Genomic DNA, 27,765 nt, shown 5'->3' with positions numbered 1-27,765 from the left:
CAGACGCAGATGAGTCAGAAAGCCGTCACAATTTACTCATCCTCGTATCCCCACCATATAGCCAGTGCACAGCATAAAATATAAATTCAATAATATTTTCTTAATGGATAAACGGTCAGATTCTGTGAAGCACACCCCAAAACTAAACTTGGGTAGAGAAATGAGGCAAAAGCCCAGTGGAAATATCTGTAAGAAGAAAATGCAGATTACTTTGAGCTGAGCCTTCACAGTTCTCACGTGTCCCTTGACAGAACCCATTGCTTAGCTCCTGCCCTAGATATGGCTTTGGAATCCTATTTCTTGAACCCACTGATGCCCTCTATTTAACCAACCAAGACTATAAAATCTTATCACATCTAACGTTATTAGTTCATTTTTTCACTAAGCTTGCCAGTTGGAAGAGTGCATGAAGTACTCATCTGTCTATAAGACAAATGCAGGCAAAAACTTATGATCCTGTGGGCTCAATAGTACCACCTAACTAAGCAAAATCACCCATAGGACACAAGCCAGAATTACCACGTCTAGTGGGGTTCTGTGGCCACAATTTTAGCAGGAAATTTTTCATTCAATATTATGAAAGGTGTGTGTGTATGCACGTGTTGCACGGGTGGCTGGAGTTGGGGAAGATGATACTGAGATCAGATGGGAAAGCAGAATTGAGAGCAAGGTTCAACTTTAAGAATCCAAAGGGGAGTCCAAACCAAAAGACCAGAAGGGGTACAGAGGTTGACCACAGAGTCAGGAATTTGAGAGTGGGAGGGTTGAGAATAAATAGAGTCATCTGCTGTAAGAGAGCCAGTAAGGCTGTTCATTATTTGTTTTTTATTTCCTGGTCATATATGTGGTATGTGAGGCTGAGCTGACAGGTCCAACTCTAGGGTCAGGACAGCAACCCACCCTGCTTCACCAACCTTTGACTGCCATTCAGCCTCAAGTGCCCTGAAGGGTATAATGAGAACCTGAGACACTTCCAAAGTTCTTCATTCAGCGGACATCCTACATGTGGGACTGCAGGAATCCCTGTATTTTGCAGACGAGGCCCAACAAGAGTTTGTTATTAATTACCCATTATATAGACAAAGAACCCGATGACCCAGTAGATGCACAACTGGAGTACATTATTGCGAAACAGAACTTTTTACAGGTGTCTTGCTATGAACTTGTTTGCAAGTTCATAAAAGTGGAATGGCCAACTGCCATATGTGCAGCCCAGACCCAGGATATAAACTCATTCAGTAAGACCTGTCAACCCTACCTCAAAAATATCTCTTAATTTTGACCACTTTTAATTTCCACTGTTAGAATCATGATCCTAACCATCATCTTCTCTCACCTGAAGTACTGTCATGGACTTCTAACTGGTCTCCCTGCTTCCACTCTTGCCTCTCCAAACTCCAGTCATTCTGCAAGCAGCACTACCAGAGTAATACAAATCAGAGTGAATTGCTTTCCTGTTTAAATGCATTTTGAACAAAGTCTAAACTCCTCTCCCATGGCCTTTAATAGCTCAGTCTGCTAACCACCTCCCTGACCTCATCTTGTACTATTCTCCCTTGGCCTTGCTTTCTTCAAATGGCCTCTTCCTCTCCCTTGACCCTGGCCTGTTCTCATTACTCTCTGCTCTACTATGTAGTTTAATGTCTTTATGAAACTTCTGAGTTCTTGACTTTCTTTACTGTTTACATGTTTACTGTCTTTATCCCTGCAATAGAACGTACACTCCAAAGGCAAGGATTTTGTTTGCTGTGGTCACCACTGCATCCTAACACTAAAACAGTGCCTAGCATATATAAGCACTCAATGAAGGAAGAGAAGGAAGAAAGGAGGAAGGCAAATTGCTAATATACCACCACTTCTGTTTCCTTGGCCAAGACCTGGACTAGAAAAAAAGGTCACTTTTTGTAATCAGTTTTAAGGAAGGGCTAACTGGCTCCATCTAGGATAAAGTGGCCTTACTGACCATTTCTGAGTTGCTCAGCTTCATTTGGCATTTTAACTGATGAAAAAATATAGCATTTGCTTTGAACCTAAGACCAGCACCCCTGGCCCCCATCCCAAATCCTCTAATACAGAGAGGCAAAGTAGAGAAGACAATCCGCTACAGCTCCAAGACCCAGCACAACTCCCAAAAATACAAACCGAGAGAGACCGCCAACAAGATGCTCAAATTATGAATCTACTACAGCTAAGCAAGTTACTTTACAAAAGTCTACTTACTGAATAGTCGTCTGGCTCACCAGTAAGGTGGACCCACATCACCATGATCACCAAACTTAATGAGCTTATGTCCAAATCCCCAGAGAACACATTCCTGCATAGGCATCTGGTTATCCAAACATTTTAGAACATTCTGTCAACCAGGCCTTGGTCCTTCAGGCAAAGTGACATACAGGTACTGATGACTGGAAACCATTAAGAGCTTCTGATGTTACCAATGTCATTCAGTACACCTACACCTGGTGGTGCTCCTCCTTGTAAATGCCCCGCTACCACTCATCTGTGCTATGCAAGAACAGCTCAAGACAAACCAAACTCCACTACGTGGGTGTGGGAAAACTAAGACACTTGAACATCAGTGGTTACCAAGCTAGTTGAACTGAGTGGAACTTCATGGAAATCACCAGGTTGATTAGGCATCAGCCTAAACAGGCTTTATCATGATGGCAACTGGCTCTTAAGGGAAACAGATTTTGGCCCAAGATGGTCTATACCAATGTACAGGAGTCTATACGCCTTATGGAAATTTTTGGTTATATACTTAAAGTTCCAGTCATCTACTTCATCTCACCTCCTAAAGTCCCTCGTTCCTGTTGGGTGGGAATCATCTATAAATTTTATTGGGGCAATAAAGCTGCCCAGTGCAAAAGTAGTTCATGTTATAAACTAACTTAACCTTCCTTTTCTATTATATACTTACCAACTTTTTTTTTTTTTAGAAGGGGTATGTGCACATTTTATGCTCCTTTTTTATCCCCCAAGGCTTGGGACAGCAATTAACTCCTTTTCAAACAAGTCTTCTGTCTTATGTACCGAACAAGATATTTCATTCATTTCCTCTTGACTTATACCCACTTCTTAGAGCCCTGCCTTGTCCACAGGCAAGATGGGGAAACTGTGTGTCACATGCTTTCCAATCTCTGGAAAATTTGGTTGGGACACTAACTCAAGGTAGACCAATTATATTTTCTGTCCTGTGGACTTGGAATTGAAGCACTGAAACATTGTCAATTAGCTGAGAGCTCTGAGTCTTAAAGGTCCTATCATTTTGTTCCTGAGGCCACTGTTTCAGGGCATTCATGATGAGCAACATGGCAGGAGACACTGGTGTTAAGAAAACAGAGCAGACATAATACAGACAGAAAGAGAAGCATGTTCATTTTCCATGATGGCGGCTGTACTTACTAAAATTGGAATGAACTAACGTATTCCCTGTGTATTTTAACTATAAACAATATTTTACTTACAGTGGATTTACTTAAGTGGATGTTTATTCCTTAAAACCAATCAATTTCTACAACATGCAGATACACATCTTCATTGATAATCTATTTTTCTTTTGGCTCTTGGTATCATAATACTCTGCCTCCTTCCCTCTCTTGGTGTCTCTCTTCATTTCATCTGTAGCCAAAAAACCCTCATCATATGTAATGGATACTTACCATATTTTTTTTTTTGTCTGCCCAGTATGTTTCGGACATTCTGATCTTTTATTCTAACGATGGCAGGATAAGCAATACATGTGCCCATGTGCCTACTTTTACAACCAAAGCAACAACATGGATTGAGAGGGGAAACTTGTTACCCTTTTAAAATGAGCAGCAATGCTGTGTACTTCAGTTAAAGGGACCCATCATATGACACATCGTGTTACCACACTCTGATGATGGTATGTCTTTTCCAGGCTGGCCAGTCTGGATCCAGATCCAATCGGACATCAATCAGTACAATTTCAGTGGTCAGGCCTTTAATGCAGATCAATGTTTCTCAACCTTTTATTTGACAAATAATTCTTTTTTTTTTTTTTGAGATGGAGTCTCCTTCTGTCACTGGAGAGCAGTGGCGTGATCTCGGCTCACTGCAACCTCTGCCTCCTGAGTTCAAGTGATTCTCCTACCTCAGCCTCCTGAGTAGCTCGGATTGCAGGTGTGTGCCATCACACCCAGCTAATTTTTGTATTTTTAGTAGAGACGGGGTTTCACCATGTTGGCCAGGCTGGTTTTGAACTCCTGACCTCAGGTGATCCACTTGCCTCAGCCTCCCAAAGTGCTGGGATTACAGGCATGAGCCACCATGCCCAGCCAAATAAATATTTTAAAAGTAATATTGCAAACTTCCTTAGTAATTTTTAAAATCATTTAAAAAAATTTTATAACATATGATAAAGCAATTTCAGGTAAAAATATTTTATCTTAAATCAGCATATCATTAAAGATTGTATTATAAAGTTTATGTGGCATAATCTTTAATACTGATAATATTTAAGGACAAATTTTGACTTCTATTCACAGTAGATGAACTATTTTGTCATGTAAAGAAAATCACAGGTTGATGAGAAGTTAGACTTGGCACCAAATGTATATTGAAATGTAGATTAAAAATTAATTTGTATTATAGCATCCAAAATAACAAACTGCATCTATAACCTGATACTTACATTTTTGAGCTTATAAAGATCAGCTGCTTATTTTGATAATTTGGGGGTTTAGTTTTTAAATGTCAAGGTAGGAGAAATGGTTTCACACTGCTCTTTGAGAGAATTTCTTTGTAACACATTGTAGATTTTTATTACCAATAAATGAAAAGCCAAACTGGATAGAATCACCCATATTTTTTCTTCTTCACATTTTCAAGTGTTTAAATCTTTCTTTTTTAGAATTTTAACTACCTAAAGGGTACAATTAATTACCAAAAAAAAAAAAAAAATCCAGTTGTCCACAACACCCATCACATAGAAGGGTGAAAATGAATTATTTTTCAAGAAAACCACTTCCTAATTATTTAATACCACATTGGGTCTTTCAATTGACAATTCATTTTAGAAATTAAAGCCTCTTAATTTGATTAGGCCTATGCTATCTTTCATGAGATTCAACAGAGTACCTTTACCTTACTATTTGTATTTGGTGAGCCAACCTGAAATTATTTTCTCTAGAACAGGCTTAAGAATAGGAAATAGTAAATGCCAATTACATGCATATGTAAATAAATGTGTAACTTTAAATATAAGGCATGCCTGGCTGATGATTCTATCTTTATAATGATTTTTTTAAACTTTTTATTTTGAAATAACTCTATGTTTCTAGAAAAGTTGCAAAGATAGTACAGAAACACCCTTCACCTGGCTTCCTTTAATCATACGGTTTTAAAAATATTAGATACATCTTGATGTTTTATAAGAATGCTGATCAGCCAGGTGTGGTGGCTCACACCTGTAATCCCGGCACTTTGGGAGGCTGAGGCAGGTGGATAGCTTTTAGCTTAGGAGTTCAAGATCAGCCTGGGCAACATGGTGAAACCCTGTCTCTATAAAAACACAAATATTAGCTGGGCAGTGGTGGCTCACACCTATAGTCACAGCTACTCGGGAGACCGAGGCTGGAGAATCGCTTGAGCCCGGGAAGTGGAGGTTGCAGTGAGCTGAGATTGCACCACTGTACTCAAGCCTGGGCAAAAAAGTGAGACTCTATCTCAAAAAAAAAAAAAAAAAAAAAAAAAGAATGCTGATCAGATGAATGCAACTTATGTATTTAATAAAGAGCATCTTAAAATAGTTTAGCAGAATTATATTTTTTATGCTCTTTAACTTATATTTTGACGTGTTGCACACATGCTCCATCTTTAACCAACAGTCCATTATGAGTACTAATTAAACCACAAATGCAACTAAAAACAATTAAAAACAGTGTAATGGTTAAAAACCACCAAAGCAGACAATAAACAATGATTAGAGATCATGACCACATTCAAGCAGTATCTTCTAACGACTGTATGTTTGCATCACACCACTCAAACTGTTACCTTTAAGTGGAAAAATATTTAAATATTTTATTGACACAGAACTATTATTAATGTCAATGATATAAATTGATTCTAAGAGCAATTTATAATCTAATTCTAAAATTTCACATCAATTAGAAAATGTGCCAGAAGAGTCAAGACAACTTTGGAGTGGGAGGACAAAGGGAATGGTAACGTTTTTTCCTTACATTGAGTGGTAACAAGTGTTCACTGTATTGCTATGCTTTACACCTTATACATACGTTTTACAAACATTCTGCTATAGCTATTTAATATTTAATTTTAAATATATGTAATTTTTTAAGTAGAATGGAGGAGGACCTTGCCTTACCAAGAAAAAATATTATAAAACTACTGCAATTTAAAATGTATTAATGGTGTAGAAACAAAGATCAATGGGATCAAACAGAGTCCTAAAACCAACTTATGCACATATGAGAATTTAGTAATTAATAATTTGACATGCCACCTATTAAAATTATTATTCCAAATGAATGGCCAACTGAACAAGATTCTTCCCTCACACTATTCACAAAAATAAATTCCAGATGAACTTAAATATCTAAATTTTAAAAATAGTATTAAAAAGTAAGATTCTATGTGTATCTTTGGGGCAGAAAAGAAGTATTAAAAAAGTAAGTAAAATCAAACGCCATATAAGGCAAAGATAGGGAAATTTGCCATCAAAATTAAAAACTATTATTTAACAAAAGATACCACAAAGGGAGAGGACTCCAACAGATTGGATGAAATATGCCATTTTTATAATAAAGGATGAGTATGTAGAGTTTATCTAAGTTTATTTATCTAGAGTTTATTTATCTAAGTTTATTCATCTACAACATAAATAAACAAGAAACGGCAAGCACCTGTTATGTTGTGTATTCTAGAAAAATGCAATATAAGAGTGCTTAAACAAAATACAAGTTAAATTTCCCTCTCATGCTAAAGAAAGTCTTCCTTCTTAGTGCAGCAACTCTGCCAAATGCTCAAGAGAGCCAGCCTTTTTGGCTCACTGACCTACCATGACGGTCCTGACGTTCTACGATGGCCACTAGTGCTCCAGTCATTACATCTGTGTTCCAACATATAAGACACACGAAGGGATGAAGAAAGGAGTGCTTTCTCCCTTTAAGGAGACTTCAGAGAGTCACATCTAACCTTTGCTGCTTATATATCACTAGCTGAAACTTACATAGTTACACGTAGCTCCAAGGAGGTCAAGTGTTCTACATGGGCAGCAATGGGCCTGGCTAAAAGCTGAGGTTCCTATTACTAAAGATGAAAGAAGAATGGATCATAGGATGTAACTAGCAGTCTCTGCTATGCAACCCAACAGACAGAAAAATAAATACAAATAATCAAAAACTTTGGAGAAGATATTCAGCCCCAGGGAAATAAAAATTAAAACAAGGAGATACCATTTTGTATAACTTTTAAGAGAGGCAAAAATTCACAAATTGGTGAGGGTATGAAGATTTTTAGCCTAACAGTATGTTAATTACTCTTACAAAGAGAATGTATTCAATATTATCAGTGCTTTTAATTAGATTATATATCATATATCTTATATATGTAATATTAGTACAGATAACTTGGGGACCAATTTGGCAGTTTTTAATTAACATTTTAGCTATATGATTATATGACTCAGCAATTCCACCTTTCAGAATCTATGCAATATAAACATTCACACATTTGCACAAGTACCAGGATGTTCATTGCAGTAATGTTTAAAACAAGGAAAAATTGGAAACAACCCAAGTGTTCAGCATCAGGAGAAAAGCCCTCCACTTTATTTTCTTCATAGCACCTATTACTACTACCTGAAATTATATTAATTTATCTACTTGTTTATCATCTAGGAAATCAGCTCATCTAGGAAAAGGAAAGCAGAGACTCTATTTATATAATATGTGTTTGGCTAAAATTCTTAGACATAATACCTTTTCTTCTAAAACAACAAATCAGAACAGACACCATTCCAGATTTTAATAACATGAACCCACCAGAGGCCCACATAAAGGCCTGTAGGTTTGCAGACAAAGGCTGAGAAACACTGCCCCTGATGAAGTGTCTGAACTTGCTATCTAGATAGACTGTCACTAGATGTGGCCTGTTTGCCCTTTTAAGGCCTGGGGCATTTCTCAGTAGAATCAACACACTTCATTACACAGAACCCTCAATTGCCTTTAATACTTGGATCTCAATACTGCTGCCAGCACCCAGTGAGCCTCCATTCATTGAGGAGGGCCCACCATGGGAAAGGGGTCTCAACCTTCTACTAGAAGAATACCAAGATTGCCAAGATGTACCATGTTGAGAGAAGACAAAATGCTAACAGCTGGGCCACAGTGCTTGATGGAAGACTTGGCATTGGTAGGAGAACATCAGTACTCACAACAGCAGTATTCTGGGGCCCAAACCCCAAGGCTGTAAAATAGGAAATATGCCTACAATCTACAAAATGGAAGGGATAAGTGGCCCTTGCTAGGATTCCTAAACCCTTAATGACATTTCCATTCACAACCACTAATCTCTGCTTTTTATTTCTAATCTCACAGAGAAGCAGTTTTCAAGCTGCTGTTTCAACTGGAGGAACTCTGTTCAAATGAAAGTGTAAGATGAATAAACAAACAAGATGAAGGGGATAGCCTTAGTGCTCAGTCTAGGGGGTTGGGGTGGGAGAATACCCCTCCCTTTTACCCCAAAGTGCTGAGAAGCAGAGTTTGAAAGGGAAGGGAGATAGAGAACGAGGGAGGAACCTTTACTAGGAGAAACAAAGGTCTTGTGGAAGGAACATACCTGGCTTGTTGGAAGAAGAAAAAAGTCCCCTTTTTGACTGGGACAAAGCAAGCACAGGGAAGAATAGTAACAGATAAGGTCAGAAAGACAAAGAGGAGTTCAGATTATGTAGGGGCCTTGTAGGAAAGTGTAAAGCCTCTGAGTGGATAACTTACTTTTAACAAGATTCCTCTGGCTGCTGTGTTGGGAATAGGCCGTCAGAGAAGGACATAATAAGCAAGGAAAAGACGTTACTGCAAGTTATTTCCTTCCTAACTTGGAGATATACATTTGGTAGTCAGCATGTAGTTGTTGGTGTATAGATGGTATTTAAAGTCATGAGACTGACTGAAATGCCAAGGAAATAAGAGTCAATAAGGAAAATTGGAGTATTAATGAGACTTGCAATGCTCCAACTTTTAGGGGTCACGAAGATCATGAGGAACTAGCAAAAAGACTAAACCTCCAATAAGGTGAGAGGGAAATGGAGAGAATGCAGCAAAGCTAAATGAAGGAAGTGTTCCAAAGAAAGAGGAATAATCAACTGTGTAAAATGCTGCTGAAAGGTCAAGTAAGAGGAAGACTGAGAACTGATTCACTAGAGCTAGCAACATGAAGGTCAGTGGTGAGCTTGACAAGAGTGCTTCAGTGGGGGAAGGGGCCTGATTAACGTGGACTCAAGAGAGACTGGTGGAAAAGGAACTGGAGTCAGTGAGTTAGATAACTGCAGAAAACAAATTAAGAGGGGAATGCAAAGTCAAGAGAGTTTGGTCTTATATTAAAAGGCACTATATCTCCGGTATCTAGAACAGTGCCTGGCACATAGTGAGTGATAAATTAATATGTGTTTGTTGACTGAACTAAGTGAGATCACTAGCCATTTAAACAGTCTTACTTCTAGAAGTTTAAAAGCTGATAGAGTGAAACATGAGGATTCTTGGTCCAATAACAAGAAACTGCCTTTTAATTTCCTACTATGCCTGAAAACTCTTTAGGGCCTTTAAACACCTAGAACAGACATTCCTCAATATCAGAGGAATAGCAACAGAATTCAACAAACACATGCCCTACAAGAAAATATACTTTCAATTCTGGATAGCTGCAATCTCCCCAACTACCTCTTGCATCTGGGGCCCTGTGACTTTGGACCTAGGGATGCAACATGGATCTCAGTCCTCTAGTCACGTCATGATTCACTATGCACTAAGAGGGAAGATGTGTGGTGGTCCCTGAAGGACATCAATCTATGGGGCCTTGACCAAATGAAAGCTCTATGTGGCATGCCAATAATAATCATGAGTATTTGTTTAATGATATATACTTTTCAAAGTGGTAACACATATATCCTCTCCTATTTAATCTTACAACAAAACTTTGTGAGGCAAGTGTTTTTATCACTTTCATTTTACAAATAAGAGTCTCAGACTTGCATAAATCACACAGCTCTTTCAACAAATTATGCTGGGATAACTGGATATTCACATGCAAAAGAACGAAGTTGAATCCTTACCTCACATACAATAATTAACTCAAAATCCACCAAATAGCTAAATGTTAAGAACTAAAACTATATATTCCCAGAAGAAAACACAGAAGTAAACTGGCAGGACCTTGGATTTGGTGATAGATTGTCAGATATAATGCCAAAAGCATACACAATCAAAGAAAAAACAAATTCAACTTCACACGAATTAAAAACTTCTGTGCAAAAGAACACTAACAAGAAAGTGAAAAAACAGCACACAGTAAGAGAGGAAATATTTGCAAATCATAAACCTGATTTGTATCCATATTTACATATGTAAAGAACTCTTAAACTCAACAACCAAAAGACAATCCAATTAAAAAATTGATAAAAGACTTGAACAGACATTTCTCCAAAGATACACAAATGGCCAACACATGAAAAGATGCTCAACGTCAGTAGTCATTAGGAAAATACAAATAAAAACCACAATGAGGCACCACTTCACACCCACTATGATGGCTATAACCAGAAAACAACAAGTGTTGGTGAGGAGGTGGAGAAAGAATTCTCAAAAATTGCTGGAAAAAATGTAAAAGTGTGCAGCATCTGTGGAAAACAGTCTGGGAGTTCCTCAAAAACTTTTTAAACATAGAATTACTGCATAATCCAGCAATTCTATTCCTAGATACACGCACAAAAGAATTGAAAACAGGTATTTAAACAAAAACTTGTAAAAGAATGCTCTTAGCAATACTATTTATAAGACCCAAAAGGTGTAAACAATCTAAATGTCAACTGATAAACAAAACGTAGTATATCCATACAATGGAGTATTATTCAGCCAAAGAAAGAATGAAGTACTGATACATGCTACAACGTGAGAGAACCTCGTATACATTGTGCTGAATGAAAGAAGCCACGCACAAAAAGTTACATATTGTATGATTCCATTTATATGAAATTCTTCAGAATAGGCAAATCCATACAGACAGCAAATTGGTGGGTGCCAGACGGTAGGGGTAAAGGGGAATGGCGAGTGACTGCTTAATGCGTACACGGTTTCCTTCTGGGGTGATGAAAATGTTCCAGAATTAGATAGCGGTGATGGCTGCACAACATTGTGAATGTACATATTGAAGTAACTGATTTGTACACTTTAAAATGGTTAATTTCACCTCAATTAAAAAAAAATCACACAGTTCACCCTTGACAAATCCAGGCACTATACTCAGGAACTGACTCCAAGTCCTCTCCCCACTCAGCCATCCTGTTTCCTCCACAAACCAAAGGAGCTCTGGACCACCTTGGTAATGGACTTTTGCCTCTATATATTGCCATCCAGGCATAGTACCTAACCATATTTGTGATGATGGAATTCCCACAGCTGTCCAAGCATACACAAGTTTCTAAATAAAATATTTTCTTATAATGGACTCCCATTACAAACCATCTTGGACCAAGGTCTGCTTTCATGTCACAAAATCATCCTTTATACAGAAGTTAACCATCATCCACCTAACTGATAAACCAATGACAGCTATGAAGTCTGGTCCCTCACAAGATGATATTCCTGTTTTCAAGAGTATAGCAATGAGGTTTATGCCTTCAATTAATCAAAACCATTCTTCACCAATAATTCTTGGCATTTTCCACCCCTTATATTTTCTGTTCTGTTGGCAGGCTACAACTCTTAGAAATATGAAGCACAAAATTGACCTTAAAAGCCTCTCTGCCAGGTTAAGGTTGCCAATGTGGCAGAAATGGATAAAAGACAAACTGGTTGTGACCATTTGCATTACAAGCCATCCTAAATAGTCACTCTAACACCAAGTCTTCGAGGTAGAAGCCTTCACACAACTTTTTGGAAACCAGTTTGCTCAGCGCTTTCTTCTTTCTGAGTTCAATGAGGGCCTACATCTCCAACTTACATCCATATCCCTCAGGTACCATCAATGATAAATACTTCAAAGTATGAGAGTTTTTACATGCATGCAACTGGAAAATTAAGCTATAATATCAAGTTAATTGGAAAAAATACAGCTGCAAAAACTATTCCTGGGAATCTCACAGTTAGATACACATTCCCTAACATAGCCAAGTATTCCATTTTCAGCATACCAACAATATAGTCTTTGTTCATCAGCTCAACGGGAGGATGATGTCAGGGTCACTGGAGCCCAGATCACTGCTGGCCTTTAGGAGCTCTACAGCTTTCCAGTTGAGAAAGAAACTTGTGGCCTAATCACCAACATCTGAGTCAGCCCCTTCAAAAGCCTCAAGAGTCCTGGCAAAATTTCTTCTCAGTAAAAAGTAGTCTCCAAAAAAAGACCCCTAAGAATGTGGGAGAGGGGTAATCAGACACCATTGACCTACATCCCTAAAAAGTTAGAAGAAATGTTTGAGTAACCAACAGACTAACACCTACATTGTAGGCATGTAAGACACCTCATCCTCCCTCACCACTTCCTCTTTTTGGGCAAGCTTCTCAAAGGAATTTCCAACACTTGCCACTCCCATTTCCTTACTTTTTACCCACTTCATTTTGGTTTCTGCCTCTTCCAATCTAAAATGGTTCTTGCTGAGGTCAAAGACTCCATCTTGCTAAATTCAACAGATCATTTTTGGTCCACATCTTTACTTGATGACACCTCTCTATTTGAAACATTCTTCTCTCACCTTTTATGATGCATCTTAAACTAGAATTAGATTGTGAAGGAAACAGCTAAGACAAAAACCAAATATTGCTTAAATTACTCTTGAAAATCCTTTAAATGGCCCGTTAAATATTGCACACCTGTATACAAGGAAATAAAACTTTTCTCTCTCTCATTTAATAAAAAACATGGTAGAGCGCATTCAGTTAAGTTTGCACACTTTAATTCTGAGCAAGGTGTCATTCCACTGTACCTCTGTGGCCACTCCTCATCCTCTTCCTGGGCTATCCTCCTCTACTAAACTTCAAAATGCTGGGCCTGAGCCCTTTTTTCTTAATCTCTGTCAGTGGTTCTCAACTTCCACAGCTAAGTGGAATCACCTCAGATTTGTCCACGGCAGCAAATCAGATCAAGTAAACAGAAAAAGAAATTTCTCAGGTGGACCACAGCATTAGTATTTTTTAATCATTCAGTGATTCAGTGCAACCAAGATAAGAGCACTGTTCTATGCTCTCTTCCCAGACCAGGGATCACATGCTCAAAAGCCTACAGTCAGAGAAATAAATGAGTAAAGTGGGCCAGGCATAATTTTAGGGAGTGGTGGGCTCTGTAGTGAAATAGAAGAGCTGCGATCATCTGTGACTTAGCTCCAATTATTGCTGCCATATTGGAAAACCAACTCAGTAGTGCTACATTTTCTCATTTTTAAAGAGAAACCCCAAATCTGGATTTTTCATGAGAAATCTTCAGATTTTAAAATATTGGCAACTAATTCAAAATTAAACAATAACAAAACCACTGTATGGGCAAAACATCTGTGAGTCAGATTCAGCTGTAGGCTACTGCTTTGCAACCACTGCCCTAGATAATTTTGTCCACAGCCTGTAATTTACACCTAAAAATTTGTGCCTCCAGTTTAGCCCCCTGCTCTTGGCTCTGAATTAGAATTGTCAAATGCTTATGTGACCTCTCACTTGAAAATCTCAGCAGTCCCAATGTAAACTGTGATTTAAACTCATCTCAAAACTATTTATCCTTAAATGTTCTTTATTTCAGGTAACACCACCACCATTCACTGGTTGGGCAAGCTAGAACCCTGGGAGTCATCTTAGGATCTCATTTCTCCCTCTCAACCCTTGTACCATATCAACCAACAAATCCTATCAATTACGCCTCCTAAATATATCTCACGAATATATGTACTTCTCTCCATCTCCAATACGACCATTCTTTTCTCTCAGCCACCACCTTTTCTCTCCTATGTTAACCACAGTAACCTTAATTAGAGGCAGCTGTCTCCCACACTCAATCTTGTTTCCTTCCAAAGCATTCTAATATGACCAGAATATTTTATAATCACAAATAATTACAAATATATACACATATACACGCATTACATAAATATATACTTATGTAAATATATGTGTTTGTGTGTTTATTTGACCCAACAATTCCATTTCTAGGAATTTACCCTATATTTATTCACATATGAAACAGCATATTCATAGTACTGTTTATGGTAAATTACTGGAAACAATCTAAATGTCTGTCAGTGGGGGAATGGTTAAATAATCTGTGGTATATCCATACAGTGAAACACTGTACAGTCATTCAAAAAAATAAGGAAACTATATACTGAAGTGGAAAGATTCCCAAGACACTGTTAAGAAAACAGAGTGTACAGTATGCTACCATTTGTGTAAAACAGTAAGAGGAAAGATATGCATTTCCTTGAATGCCCACAAAAAATGTCTACAATGATATACAAAACTAGTATCAGTGGTTATTCCTTTGGAAGACAGGGAAAATGGTGGCTGGGGGAGGCAGCAGAACCCACCAAAAATGCTCTGATTTAATAGGCTTGGAGGAGGGCCCAGGCGTCGGTCTTAAGTTCTGGTGGTTCTGATGAGAGTGTTGGACTGAGAACCACTGCTAGTGGACAGCCTTTGCCTATTTTCCTAGCTTCATTTTGTGTCATCACTCTCCGTGTTCCTGGCTTCTGGGTTCCCAAAAGCGGCCCTGTTCCTTTCTTCCTCAAGGTATTCACATCTGTTCCTTCTGCCTGGAATATTGTTCCCGTGAGCTTCACCTAGTAACTCCTGTTAATCCTTCACCGTCCACCTCAAAGGTCACTTCCCCATGGAAACTTTCCCCAGTTTCCAAACTACATCAGGACATCTGTTTTATGCACTCAGAGCTGCCTGTACTTCTCCCAGAAATTAACACAATCGTAATGAGATAAATGGATATTTATACATGTATACATCTGTCACCCTCTTTAGACTATAAGGTCCAGGCATGCAGAGTTGTTTTTACTAATCTATTTCCACACCTAATCTAGTGTCCAGTTGGCAAAACAGGCCTTCAGAAATCTGTTAAATAAATGAGTAACTTTCCCGCCCTCAAGCTTAGCATAGTAAACACCTAAGCAAATGAGGACAATGCTGCGTCACTAGTGTTAAGGCAGCAGTCTGCTCACGACAGTGGTTCTCAACTAAGGGTGATTTTGGTTCTCCTGGGGGACATTTGCGATGTCTGGAAGCATTTTTGATTTTCACAACTGTGTGTGTGGAGTGCTACTGGTATCTATTCCTCAGTAGAGGTTAGAAATGCTGCTAAACATCCTACGCTGCACATGATAGCCCTCCACAACCAGAAATTACCTGGCCTAAAATGTCAACAGAACTACAAATGAGAAACTCTGACTCAGAGGACGATAACACTCAAAAGAGCTGTCAATTGCACTTCTGAGGGTGGTGATTTTTAAATATCTGTTTTCTTTTTGGGGGATGGGGGGTGTCAAGCAAAGCTTCAGGGCAGAGGTAAAGCTTCAGCTGTATGTCTGAAAGGTAATAGGGGCCAGATTAGTGGGGACTATGTTTGTCAGGAGCAAGGAGGAGTCTCTGAAGAGTTTAAAAGCAAAGTTATGATTTGAACAGGTGCCCCCAAGTACCCTATACTCCAAAATTATTCATTTCCTTTTTTCCTTTCTCGCTGAAACAAAACTTCCATTCTCTCAGAGTAGCCGGTTTCAGCTTGAACATTAAGGCCAAATTAATTCAGCCCAAGAAAAAGTCAGATAGGCCCTTCACTCTCCAGAATGTTAAGCTACATTTTAAAATACGCAAATGCTTATGAGTACAAATAAATCTTTAACTGCTCAATGTTCATGTTGTGAGTGGATAAAGCTATTTTTGAACTCAACAGCCAGATTGGCCCCAGTAACAGTTTCCCAAAGCTTTGTTTTTTAAAAACCTTTTTGATCTGTTTCCCCATTCGCCTAGAAATCTCCTAGATTTCTGAGCTCCTAGATTGTATAAAAGATCTAAGTTTTTTTCCACAAGTATCTCATGACATTAAGTTCTTCTGCCAGAGGTGATAAAAGGGCCAATTGGATGCAATAAATGTAAATAAATTGTGTGTGTAAATTAGCAGTGGCTTAGAAAATTTTTAAAAGGCTTTCATGGATACTATTGAAAGAAACTGAGATAATTTTTAACGTATCACCAAGAAAAAAAAAAAGCAGTTTTACTACAACACAAGCCGGTTGCCTACTGAACTGGACGCCCATGCTCTGACCTAGTATGGCAATTCTTAGGGTCTAGGCGCTGGGTTCTCTGTTTACAAGAAACTAAGGCCTGAGACTAAGGAAGAACAAAGAAAAATGCCTGGCACCAAAGGTGTGGGGGATGTTTTGTACATAAATGAAGATTTGAGGAGGAATACTTCCTCAGATGTTGGAAGGAATTACTTTTTTTGCTTACGTGTTAAGAATTTAATGTTTTCAGGCCATTTCCTAATTAGAAAATACTTTATAATTTATAAACAACAATTTGTCCTCCCCTACATTTGCTGACCACCAAGACTGGATAAAATTTCCTTAAGCTTCACCAGAGTGGGAGGACTGGGAATAACGTGAGCACAACAGAGTTCGGATGCAACATCAACTCCAAGCCCGGCCAGCTGGTTTCCATCGAGAGGTCCCCCAGGAGAACGCCCCTCCGCGGCGGCGGCGGCCAGGTCGGCGCGGGAGAGACCCACTGAGGCGCTCCAGCGAGACCGCGGTGCAGGGCCAGGGGCCGCCCGGCCTCCGTTTACCTTTGTTTCAGGTACCCCGGCTCATGGCGGGCCGGGAATCCCGCCCGCGGCGCGGAGCTGGTGACACATCCTTCTTTGGCCAAGTCGGGCCGAGGCTGGGCAGGGGGCGGGGAAGGAAAAGAAAGCCTCAGCGCCTAACGACGTGACTCTCAGTTCTTCCAAAACGCTGGCATTTGTTTCTCTGCCAGGCTTTCCTGTTAACAAGTTCCCGAGGGCTGTGAGGGCGAACTGGCCCAGGAGCCCTGAAAAGTGGGAGGGCCCAGGCCGCCCCCGCCTACCCTCCTCCGCGGGCGCCCCTGGGGCAGGCAGTTTCCACACCTCCCGGGCTGCCGTGTCCCGGGACTGGCCGGCGCGCCGAGGCAACGCACCACACCGCACCGCCTGGAATTCCGACTTCCACAGCCCAGTCAGCTCCGTGTGGCCCCTCTGGCCAGGCCGGTCCCCGCCCCCAGGTCCCGGCCCCGCCCGCCCCGGCCTCCGCGCGCCGCCCCCCAGCCTCGCCACCCCCTCGGGCCGGGACGAGGGAGCTGAAGGCTCCAGGCCGTGCGGCCAGTGTCCCTGCGCCTACCTCGTTGCCCGCAGCTCCTCCTCCGGCGGCTCGGCTCGCGGGCAGCGCTCGCCTCCAAGCTTCCCCGCGGCGCGGACTCTCGGGCTACGAATGCGGCGCGTGAAGAGCGGAGGCCCGAGCGCGCACCACCCAGCCACCCGCAGGCCCCTACCTCCTCCTCCTCCTCGGCCCCACCCTCGGCGGCCGGCCCGGAGCCCCGCCCGCGCGCCAGGCCCCGCCCACTGTCCGGCCCCGCCCCCAGCCTCCGCCCCGCCCCTCTGGCCAAGGCAGGAAGGGGGCCTCCAGGGGCGCCGCGAGAGCCGCTGTGGCCTCGGCCAGGGCAGTCTCGTCTATGGCGGCGCCGCGGGGACGCGATTCGTGGTGGTCGCTGCTGTTTGACAGATTCGAGTCTCTTTCTCGGATTTATTTTTGTTATTGTCATCGTCAATATTGTCATCGTTGTTATTGTTATCGTCATTAGTTGTGTTGCCCTCTTCAAGGGGCCTTCAAGGAGGCCCCTTGAGGGCAGCGCGCTGCTGACCAGACATTCCCTGGCACTCCTGTCTTCCCAGAGTCCTGCACCTGCGCCACATTTCACTCAGCCCAAGAAGTTGTGTGAATTTTGAAAGAAGTGATACTTATTTTTAACTGTTAACTGTTATTGTTAAATAAAACACAAACATAGACAGCCATATAAAACCAATGTACAGCTTAATGGATTATTCCGATACACACACCCTTATAACCACTCGCTAGATTTATTAATAACACCGTGTAATATGGTCTGCTCTGAAACAGAACCTAATTAATAGCTGGAAGGACATAGCCTGGAAGGGCCTCCCAAAATTGCCCTCCTTCTAACTGCCACAGTACTCAAATGTGACAGGTCCATAATCATACCCTCTCCAAGAATATATTTGTAAAATGGAAATTTCTCCAGAATTAGGAACCTCCAATTGAGTATCTTCGTAAAAATCTTGATAAAGGATAAATCTATAAATATATAAGCATATAAATAACAATAAGTCAACCAGTTGGGTTGAATACCATGAGTAAGGAGATGGGGGTGGGGGATGGGAGGTATGTAAAGACTTAAAAGGATTAGGTGGGCTGTGAGGAGAGGTCCTGGGCACCTGGGTTGTTCTCACTGTCTCCCCAGCACCTAGCATAGCACCAAACATATACTAGGTGCCATATGTGTGTGTGTATATATGTGCATTGTACGTATATGCACATATATGTTTGTGTGTGTGTACAGCACAAGGAAAGAAAAAATTATGTAAGATAACCCCAAACAAGCTTTACATACTGAAATTTCACCCAAGGTCAATCCTCCCAGTAGCTAAAGTGTGCTCTGTGAGATGCCTTGATGCCCTAGAGAGAAAGAGACCATTTTACTTTCAACTTTCTACTGCTTTTCCATTTCAAAAGCCCTTTCACATGCATATGGTATCTTATTTGAGACTGAGAGCAACTCTGTGAAAAATGCAGGGCAGGACAGGATTTTGCAAAGGTCACAGTGCAATGCATATCAGTAAGAAGGAAAAGTACACAATGTACCATAAAACAATGTTAAAACTGCTGACCCTGCCAACCTGGATTCTTGGTTTGTCTCGACAGTTTTATTGCCAGTGTTTTTACATTAGGGCTCCTTTGGCCCTTTTGCCATACATTTATACACATTATAACTTGAATGTATAAAGGACATAATACGTGACTGGAAATTTGATTCAATACAATAGAGTTAGTCTCTCTGTCATGAGGACCATGGTGAATTGGGGCTAGAGAGTTGCCAATTCACCACAATGTATTGAGTACCCAGACTGTACTAGGTGGTAGGAATACAAATGATATAAAATGAAGATACAGGGGCTGGGCGTGGTGGCTCACGCTTGAAATCCCAGCACTTTGGGAGGCCAAGGCAGGTGGATCACCTGAGGCCAGGAGTTTGAGACCAGCCTGGCAAACATGGTGAAAACCCATCTCTACTAAAAATACAAAAATTAGCCAGGCGTGGTGGCACGCATCTGTAATCCCAGCTACTCAGAAGGCTGAGGCAGGAGAATCTCTTGAACCCGGGAGGTGGAGGTTTCAGTGAGCTGAGATCGCTCCATTGCACTCCAGCCTGGGTGATCAGAGTGAAACTCTGTCAATCTTTGTTCTCAAGGAGCTTATGGCCAAGTAAGGGAGAAAGATTTGAAAATAAATGTTTAAATTACATGATGGTAGGGGAGCAGTCATGAGCACAATTAATTCTGTGAAGTGTAGGAAGAGAGTAGGGCAAGTCTTATTAGACAAGAAAACATCTGAAATTTTTTTTAGTATAAAAATATCAAATATTGAAAACAGAGACAGAATAACATAGTGAACTACTATGCACCCATTCCTTGGCTTCAACAATTATCCCATGACCAATTTGTTCCATCTGTACCCTCACCTTTTCTTTCCCTCCTTGGATTATTTTGAGGCAAATCACATGGAGCATTATTATTTCATCCATAAATATTTCACTATGCATCTCTAAATGATAAGGTCTATTTTTAAAAACAACCACAAAATCATTAAATTGTCTTTTAAAGTAATAATTTGTTAACATCTAGAAAGTGTTCAAAATTTCCCAATTTTCTCATAAGTGTTTTATGTAGTTTACTTCTTCCAGTCATGATCCAAACAAGGTCCTCACACTGCATTTGGTTAAAATGTCTTACACTTTTTTCTTTCCTTCTACTTTTATGTTGAAAAAATAGATTGTTTGTTATAAGGAGTTTCCCACATTCTGCATTTTGCTGATTGCTGTGATGTTCTTTAACATGTGCCTCTACCCTTGTATTTCCCATAAAGGATAGTTGCTAGAGGCTTGATCGATTTAGAAAAGTATAACCCATAATGAAGAGAAAAATCAACAAACCAAATATAGACCGGAACTATCACAGATGTTAGAATTAGCAGAGAAAGACATTAAAACAATTACCATGGCTGGGCATGGTGGCTCAAACCTGTAATCCTAGCACTTTGTGGGGCTGACGTGGGTGGATTACTTGAGGTCAGGAGTTTGAGACCAGCTTGACCAACATGGTGAAACCACGTCTCTACTAAAAAATACAAAAAAATTAGCCGGCCATGGTGGCAGGTGCCTATAATCCCAGCTACTCGGGAGGCTAAGGCAGAAGAATTTCTTGAACCCGGGAGGCAGAGGTTGTGGTGAGCCAAGATCACGCCACTGCACTCCAGCCTGGGCAACAGAGTGGCTCCATCTCAAACAAAAACAAAAACAAAAACAAACAAACAAAAAAACCCACAATTACTATAACTATATTCCAAATGTCAAAAAACTTAAGTACATATTAAAAAGGGAAGATGTAAAAAAGACCCAAATTATATTTCTATAGTTGAAGACTATAATGTCTAGAATAAAAATACATTAGATTGGATTAATGGCAAATTAGACGTTACCAAAGAAAAGATTAGTCACATCAATAGAAATTATCCAAAATGAAACACACAGAAAAAAAAATGTTAATGAAAAGAGCATCAGTGAGCTAAAGAGCAACTACAAGTGGCCTAATATGTGGAATCTCCAAAGGAGAGGAGTGAAGACAAAAAATATTTGAAGAAATACTAGCCAAAAGTTTCTAAAATTTATGAAAACTATATACTCACAGATCTAAGAAGTGCAACAGACTTCCAATTTCCAGTACAGCAGATGATAGACTTACATCCAACCATATCAATAGTCATATTAAATGTGAGACTTCTGGTTCCAAAATGGCAGCATAGAAGCAAGCTGGCTCCCCCTTTTCCCCGGAAAAGGAAGACCAAACCCAAATACACAACACCAAGATTACCATCAACAATATCCCAGAACTGAAATATGAGGATGAGACAGTTTGCAGGGTCACAAAGAAGTGAAAAAGCTCCAAATAGATGGTAAGAGAATGACTTCCACGTTCAGGATGCCCCTCCCCCTATTCTGTCCAGCACCAAGCATTCAAAAAGTTTCCTCCCAAATCACAGTTTATACACTGGAAAAAGTGAAATCAAGGTGGACAACCAGCTCCCCACCATCTTGGGTTCCCTGGCAGGAGACTTGTCCCTGTCTTAGCCCACAGAAACATTGCAAGTCCCTTAAGGGAGAAATATCCCAGAGGACGGGCAAAGGCAAATCGGGAGGCAGAACTCCCATCCACAGAACTGGAAACTGCTCTGTAACTCAGCCAAAGGAGACATTAAATTAGAGTGTCTGTTCAGCAGCAACATGATGTAGGAGGTACATTCTGCAGATACTTTGGGCACAAACCCCTAGCCAGCCTTCCCACATTGCTGGGATATCCCAGGATACTGTCCATTTACTAGAGCTGAGGTGGACCTGGGCTTAAGGCACCACCTAGAGCTGAAAAGGAGGCAGAAACCTAGCAGTGAAGAATCTTTAAGCAAATATATTCCCAAAACAAGTCAGACAGAGAAGACTGGAATAAATTACCCTTTAGTGCAAAGACATGGATATACATCACAAGAAACAATAGCAAACAGGGAACCACAAACTCCCCAAATGGGCAAGGCAAGGGACCAGTAACTGACTTTAATGAGATGGCAATATGTGACCTCTATGACCAATAGCTCAAAACAGCAATTTTGGCTGGGCATGGTGGCTCATGCCTATAATCTCAGCACATTGTGAGGCTGAAGCAAGAGGTTCACTTGAGGACAGGAGTTTGAGACCAGCCTGGGCAACATAGCAAGATTCCATCTCTACAAATAAAAAATTAAAAAATCAATAGCTGGGTATAGTGGTGCACATCTCTAGTTCCAGCTACTCAGGAGGCTGGGGTGGGAGGATCACTTGAGTCCAGGAGTTCGAGGCTGCAGTGAACTTTGCTGGCACCACTGCACTCCAGTCTGGGTGACAGAGTGAGACCATTTCTCAAAAATAAAAAAAATTAAAAAAAGCAAAAATAGAAAAAAATCCTCCAAAATAGCACTTTTAAGGAAACTCAGTGATCTCCAAGATAACACAGAAAACCATTTCAGAAATTTATCAGAGAAATTTAACAAAAATATTGAAGTAATTAAAACAATCCAATAGATGTTTTGGAAGTGAGAAATACACTTGCTGTACTAAAAATTTCATTAGAGGCCCTGAAGAGCAGAACAGATCAAGCAGGGGAAGAATCAGTCAGCTTGAAGACAGGCTATGTGAACATATGCAATCAGAAGAGAAAAAAGAATGAAAATAAATGAAGACCACCTATAAGATACAGAAGTTTACCTTAAAAGACCAAATCTAAAAATTATTGGTGTTCAAGAGAGAGTTGAGCAAGGGGTAGAAAGCTTATCCAAAGAAATAATAATAGAAAACTTTCCAAAACATGAGAAATAATAAATGTTGAGGTACAGGAAGATCAGAGAAAACCAAACAGATCTAATACAAAGAACACTACCCCAAAGCATATAGTAATCAAACTCTCAAAGGCCAAGGACAAAGAGAGGATCCTAAAAGCAGCAAGAGAAAAGAGGCAAATAACATATAAAGGAACTCCAGTTTGTCTGGCAACAGACTTCTCAATGAAAACCATACAGGCCAAGATGGAATGGAATGACATTTTCAAAGTGCTAAAAGAAAAAAACTCTTTCATCCAAGAATACTGTATCCAGCAAAGTTATCCTTTAACTGTGAAGAAGAGATAAAGTCTTTCCCAGAAAAACAAAAACAGAGAATTCACCACCACTAGAGCCATCTTACAAGAAATGCTAAAAGGAGTTCTTCAATCTGAAACAAAAAATACTAATAAAGAAAACATTTGAAGCTATGAAACCCCTGGGTAAAATTAAGTACACAGACAAACCTAGAATACTTAAATACTATAATTGTGGTATGCAATTCACTCATAACTCTAGTTTGAAGCCCCAAAGACAAATCTATCAAAAAAGAATAATAGTAACTAACAGCAGGCTGTTAAGAGATAAGTAATGTAAAACTATGTAAATTGAGACAACTAAAAGTCAAAATGTGGGAGGGATGGAGTTAACATGTAGAGTTATTTTTTATTTTTCCTTCATGTCTATTCTTTTATTTTTTATGTAAGTTGTCATCTCTTTAAAATAACTTGTTATAAGATTTTTTTTAAGCCTCATGATAACCACCATATGCAAAACCTGTAATAGATTCACTAAAAATAGCAATTGAAGATGGCAGCAGCAATGATTTACCAGCTGCTGGGCTGGAGCAGCATAGTGGCGTTGAACCTGCCCTCAGGTGCCAGGTGTTTTGGGGTATGAGCCTTGCCAACTGGAGAGAAGGTCCTGCATGCCAGCCAGGTTGATAATAAAGACTCCAGAAAAATTCAGTTTGTGGGTTGTCAGAAAGAGGTGAATATAAACTTTGCCACTGATTTGATAACAGAGCAACCTATGAGTGAAGTAGAGAGTTGGGTAATATTGTGTAACTGGTTGGGGAGCTCTTGGCTACCCAAAAGTGTGTGTAAACATAGACAAAGAAACAAAAACTGGGATATGTGGTTATTGTGGACTATAGTTCAAAAAACACCATTGTTAGAATGAATTGTGAACCCATGGTCCTCTGAAGTATGTGGATGAGCATTTTGATTTTGAAAATAAAGCATGTGAAATCACTAGTTCTGTATAAAGGGTATTCCTATTGCTAAATAAAGGGTAATGCTATCAAGAAAAAAAGACACAATGAATTAAAACATACTACCAGAGAATATCACTTAACCATAAAGGAGGACAGTAAGAACAAGAAAGGAAAAGGGGAGTTACAAAACCTGAAAATAAGCAACAAAATGTCAGTAGTTAAGTCATTTCTTATGAATAATGACACTAAATGTGAATGAACTCAGTTCTCCAATTAAAAGGAATACAGTGGCTGAATGAATAAAGAAACACGACCCATCTATATGCTGCCTACAAGAAACCCATTTCACCTATAAAGATGCATACAAACTGAAAGTGAAGGGGTGGTAAAAGTCATTCTGTGCAACTGGAAATCAGAAAAGAGTAGCAGTAGTTATATTTATGTTGGATAAAATAGACGACAAATTAAAGACTGTAAAGCGAGACAAAGAAAGTCATTATATAATGATAAAGGGATCAAGTCAGCAAAGGATATAACAATTATAAATAATTATGCATCCAAAACTAGAGCTTCCAAATATACAAAGCAAACATTAATAGATCTAAAAGGGAGAGATAGACTGCCATACAATAATAGTAGGGATTTTTAACTGGACAGATTACCCAGATAGAAAATCAACAAAGAAACATCAGAGTTAAATTACACACTAGACCTAATAGGCCTGACATTTACAAAACATTTTACCCAAATGATGAAGAATACATACTTTTTTCATCAGCACATAGAACATTCTCCGGAATAGATCATATCTTAGGCTACACAAAACAAGTCTGAACAAATTCAAAAAACTAAAAACCATATCAAGTATTTTTTCCTCACCACAATGGAATAAAACTAGAAATCAGTATCAAGCAAAACCACAGAAACTACACAAACACATGGAAATTAAACAACATGCTTTTGAATGACCAATGGGTCAATGAAGAAATAAGAAAAAATTAAAATTTCTTGAAACAAATGAAAATGGAAATACAACATTCCAAAATCTATGGAATACAGCAAAAGTAGTAGGAAGAGGGAAGTTTATAACAATAAATACCTACATCAAAAAAGTAAAAATATTTCAAATAAACAATCTAATGATGTACCTCAAGGAACTAGAAAAGCAAGAATGTTGCAGGAAGTCAGGGATGCCGAACAGAGGGACTGGCTGAAGCTGCTGCAGAAGAACATAAATTGTGAAGATTTCATGGACATTTATCAGTTCCCAAAATTAATACTTTTATAATTTCTTATGCCTGTCTTCACTGCAATCTCTGAACATAAATTGTAACGATTTCATGGACATTTATCACTTCCCCAATTAATACTCTTATAATTTCTTATACCTGTCTTTAATCTCTTAATCACATTATCTTTGTAAGGTGAGAATGTATGTCACCTCAGGGCCCTGTGATGATTGTGTTAACTGTACAGATTGTTTGTAAAACATGTGTGTTTGAACAATATGAAATCAGTGCACCCTGAAAAAGAACAGAATAACAGCAATTTTCTGGGAACAAGGAAAGATAACCATAAGGTCTGACTGCCTGCGGGGTCGGGCAGAATATAGTCATATTTTTCTTCTTGCAGACAGCCTATAAATGGATGTGTGAGTAGGAGAAATATCACTGAATTCTTTCCCCAGCAAGGAATATTAATAATTAATACCCTGGGAAAGGAATGCATTCCCAGGGGTAGGTCTATAGACGGCCGCTCTGGGAGTGTCTGTCTTATGCGGTTGAGATAAGGGATGAAATACGCCCTGTTCTCCTGCAGTGCCCTCAGGCTTACTAGGATTGGGAAATTCCAGCCTGGTAAATTCTAGTTAGACCGGCTGTCTGTTCTCAAACCCTGTTTCCTCATGGACCCTCATCAATAATTCTAATTTCACCCTTGCCTTGTGATCTTGCTCTTCCCTTTGCCTTGTGATCTTTTATTGCCCTTCGAAGCATGTGATCTCTGTGACCCACTCCCTATTCGTACACCCCCTCGCCTTTCAAAATCCCTAATAAAAACTTGCTGGTTTTGTGGCTTGAGGTCGCCATCACGATCCTACCAATATATGATGGCACCCCCGGTGGCCCAGCTGTAAAATTCTTCTCTCTGTACTCTTTCTCTTTATTTCTCAGACTGGTCGACACTTAGGGAAAAATAGAAAAGAACCTATGTTGAAATACTGGGGGCTGGTTCCCCCGATACAAGAACAAACCAAATCCCAAATTAGTATAAGGAAAGACATAATAAAGATGAAAGCAGAAAATAATGAAATTGAGACTAAAAAATACAGAAGATCAATGAAACAAAAAATTGTTTTTTAGAATGATAAACAAAATTGATAAACTTTAGCTAGACTAAAAAAAAAACAGAGAAAAGACTGAAATAAATAAAAACAGAAATGAAAAAGGAGACATAACAACACAGAAATACAAAGAATCATCATAGACTATTCTGAAAAACAATACAGCAACAAATTGGAAAACCTAGAAGAAATGAATAAATTCCTAGACACATACAACCTACCAAGATTGAACCATTAAGAAATAGAAAACCACAGAAAACCAAACACTGCATGTTCCCACTTATAAGTGGGAGCTGAATGATGAGAAAACATGGACACAAGGAGGAGGAATAAGACATACTGGGACCTGTCAGTGGTGGGGGTAGGGGGTGAGGGGATAGACAGCATCAGAAAGAATAGCTAATAGATGCTAGACTTAATACCTGGGTGATGGGATGATCTGTGGAGCAAACCATCATGTACATATTTACCTATGTAGCAAGCCTGCACATCCTACACGTGTAACCACTGAATTTAAAATAAAAGTTGAAGAAAAAAAAGCAATAAAAAACCTCAAAAAAAAACCCAATAATGAGTAATGAGATCAAAATTGTAGTAAAAAGTCTCCCATCAAAGAAAATCCAAGGATCTGATGATTTTATTGCTGGATTCTATCAAACATTTAAAGAACTAGTACCAATTATACTCAAAATCTTAAAAAATTGAAGATAAGGGGATACTTCCAAACTAATTCTATGAGGCCAGCATTCACCTGATATTAAAACCAGACAAGGACACAGCACAAAAGAAAACTATAGGTAAATGTCACTGATGAACATAGATGCAAAAGTACTCAACAAAATACTAGCAAACCAAATTCAACAGCACATTGAAAAGATCATTCATGATAATCAAGTGGGATTCAGACTAGAGATGCAAGGATGTGTCAACATACATAATCAACAAAGATGATACATCACATTAACAGACCAAGAACAAAAACAATATGATTATTTTAGTAGCATTTGGTAAAGTCCAATATCCCTTTATGATAAAAATCCTTATGGAACTGATATTGAAGAAACATACCTCAGAATAATAAAGGCCAAATTTGACAAACCCGTAGTAACATAGTACTGATGAGGAAAAATTAAAAGCCTCTCGTCTAAGATCTGGAACAGGACAAGGATGTCCACTTCCACTACTTTTATTCAACATAATACTGGAAATCTTAGTGAGAGCAATTGAGCAAGAGAAAGAAATAAATGGCATTCAAATTGT

At 39.5% G+C, this 27,765-nt stretch overlaps 1 protein-coding gene across 4 annotated transcripts in view; it reads right to left on the bottom strand.

The window, feature by feature from the left end:
• PPP2R3A (protein phosphatase 2 regulatory subunit B''alpha) overlaps window positions 1-17,783 on the bottom strand; it is a 181,546-nt gene extending 163,763 nt beyond the window's left edge. For 2 of the 4 annotated variants that reach the window (XM_054480613.2, XM_063662184.1), the window contains exons 1-2: window positions 17,594-17,752; window positions 17,026-17,120 (exon numbers count right to left, since the gene is read on the bottom strand). The gene's annotated coding sequence lies outside the window, so the exon portion shown is untranslated. Of the gene's footprint in view, window positions 1-17,025; window positions 17,121-17,593 lie in introns of all 4 variants that reach the window. The other 2 variants (XM_054480612.2, XM_054480616.2) reach the window with 1 other exon arrangement.
• Between the last annotated feature and the right edge of the window lie 9,982 nt (window positions 17,784-27,765).

The sequence above is a fragment of the Pongo pygmaeus genome, chromosome 2 (assembly GCF_028885625.2).
Source record: "Pongo pygmaeus isolate AG05252 chromosome 2, NHGRI_mPonPyg2-v2.0_pri, whole genome shotgun sequence".
Lineage (NCBI taxonomy): Eukaryota > Metazoa > Chordata > Mammalia > Primates > Hominidae > Pongo > Pongo pygmaeus.
Note: the sequence above shows the minus strand (reverse complement) of the source record. Positions and strands in the feature narration are given on the sequence as shown.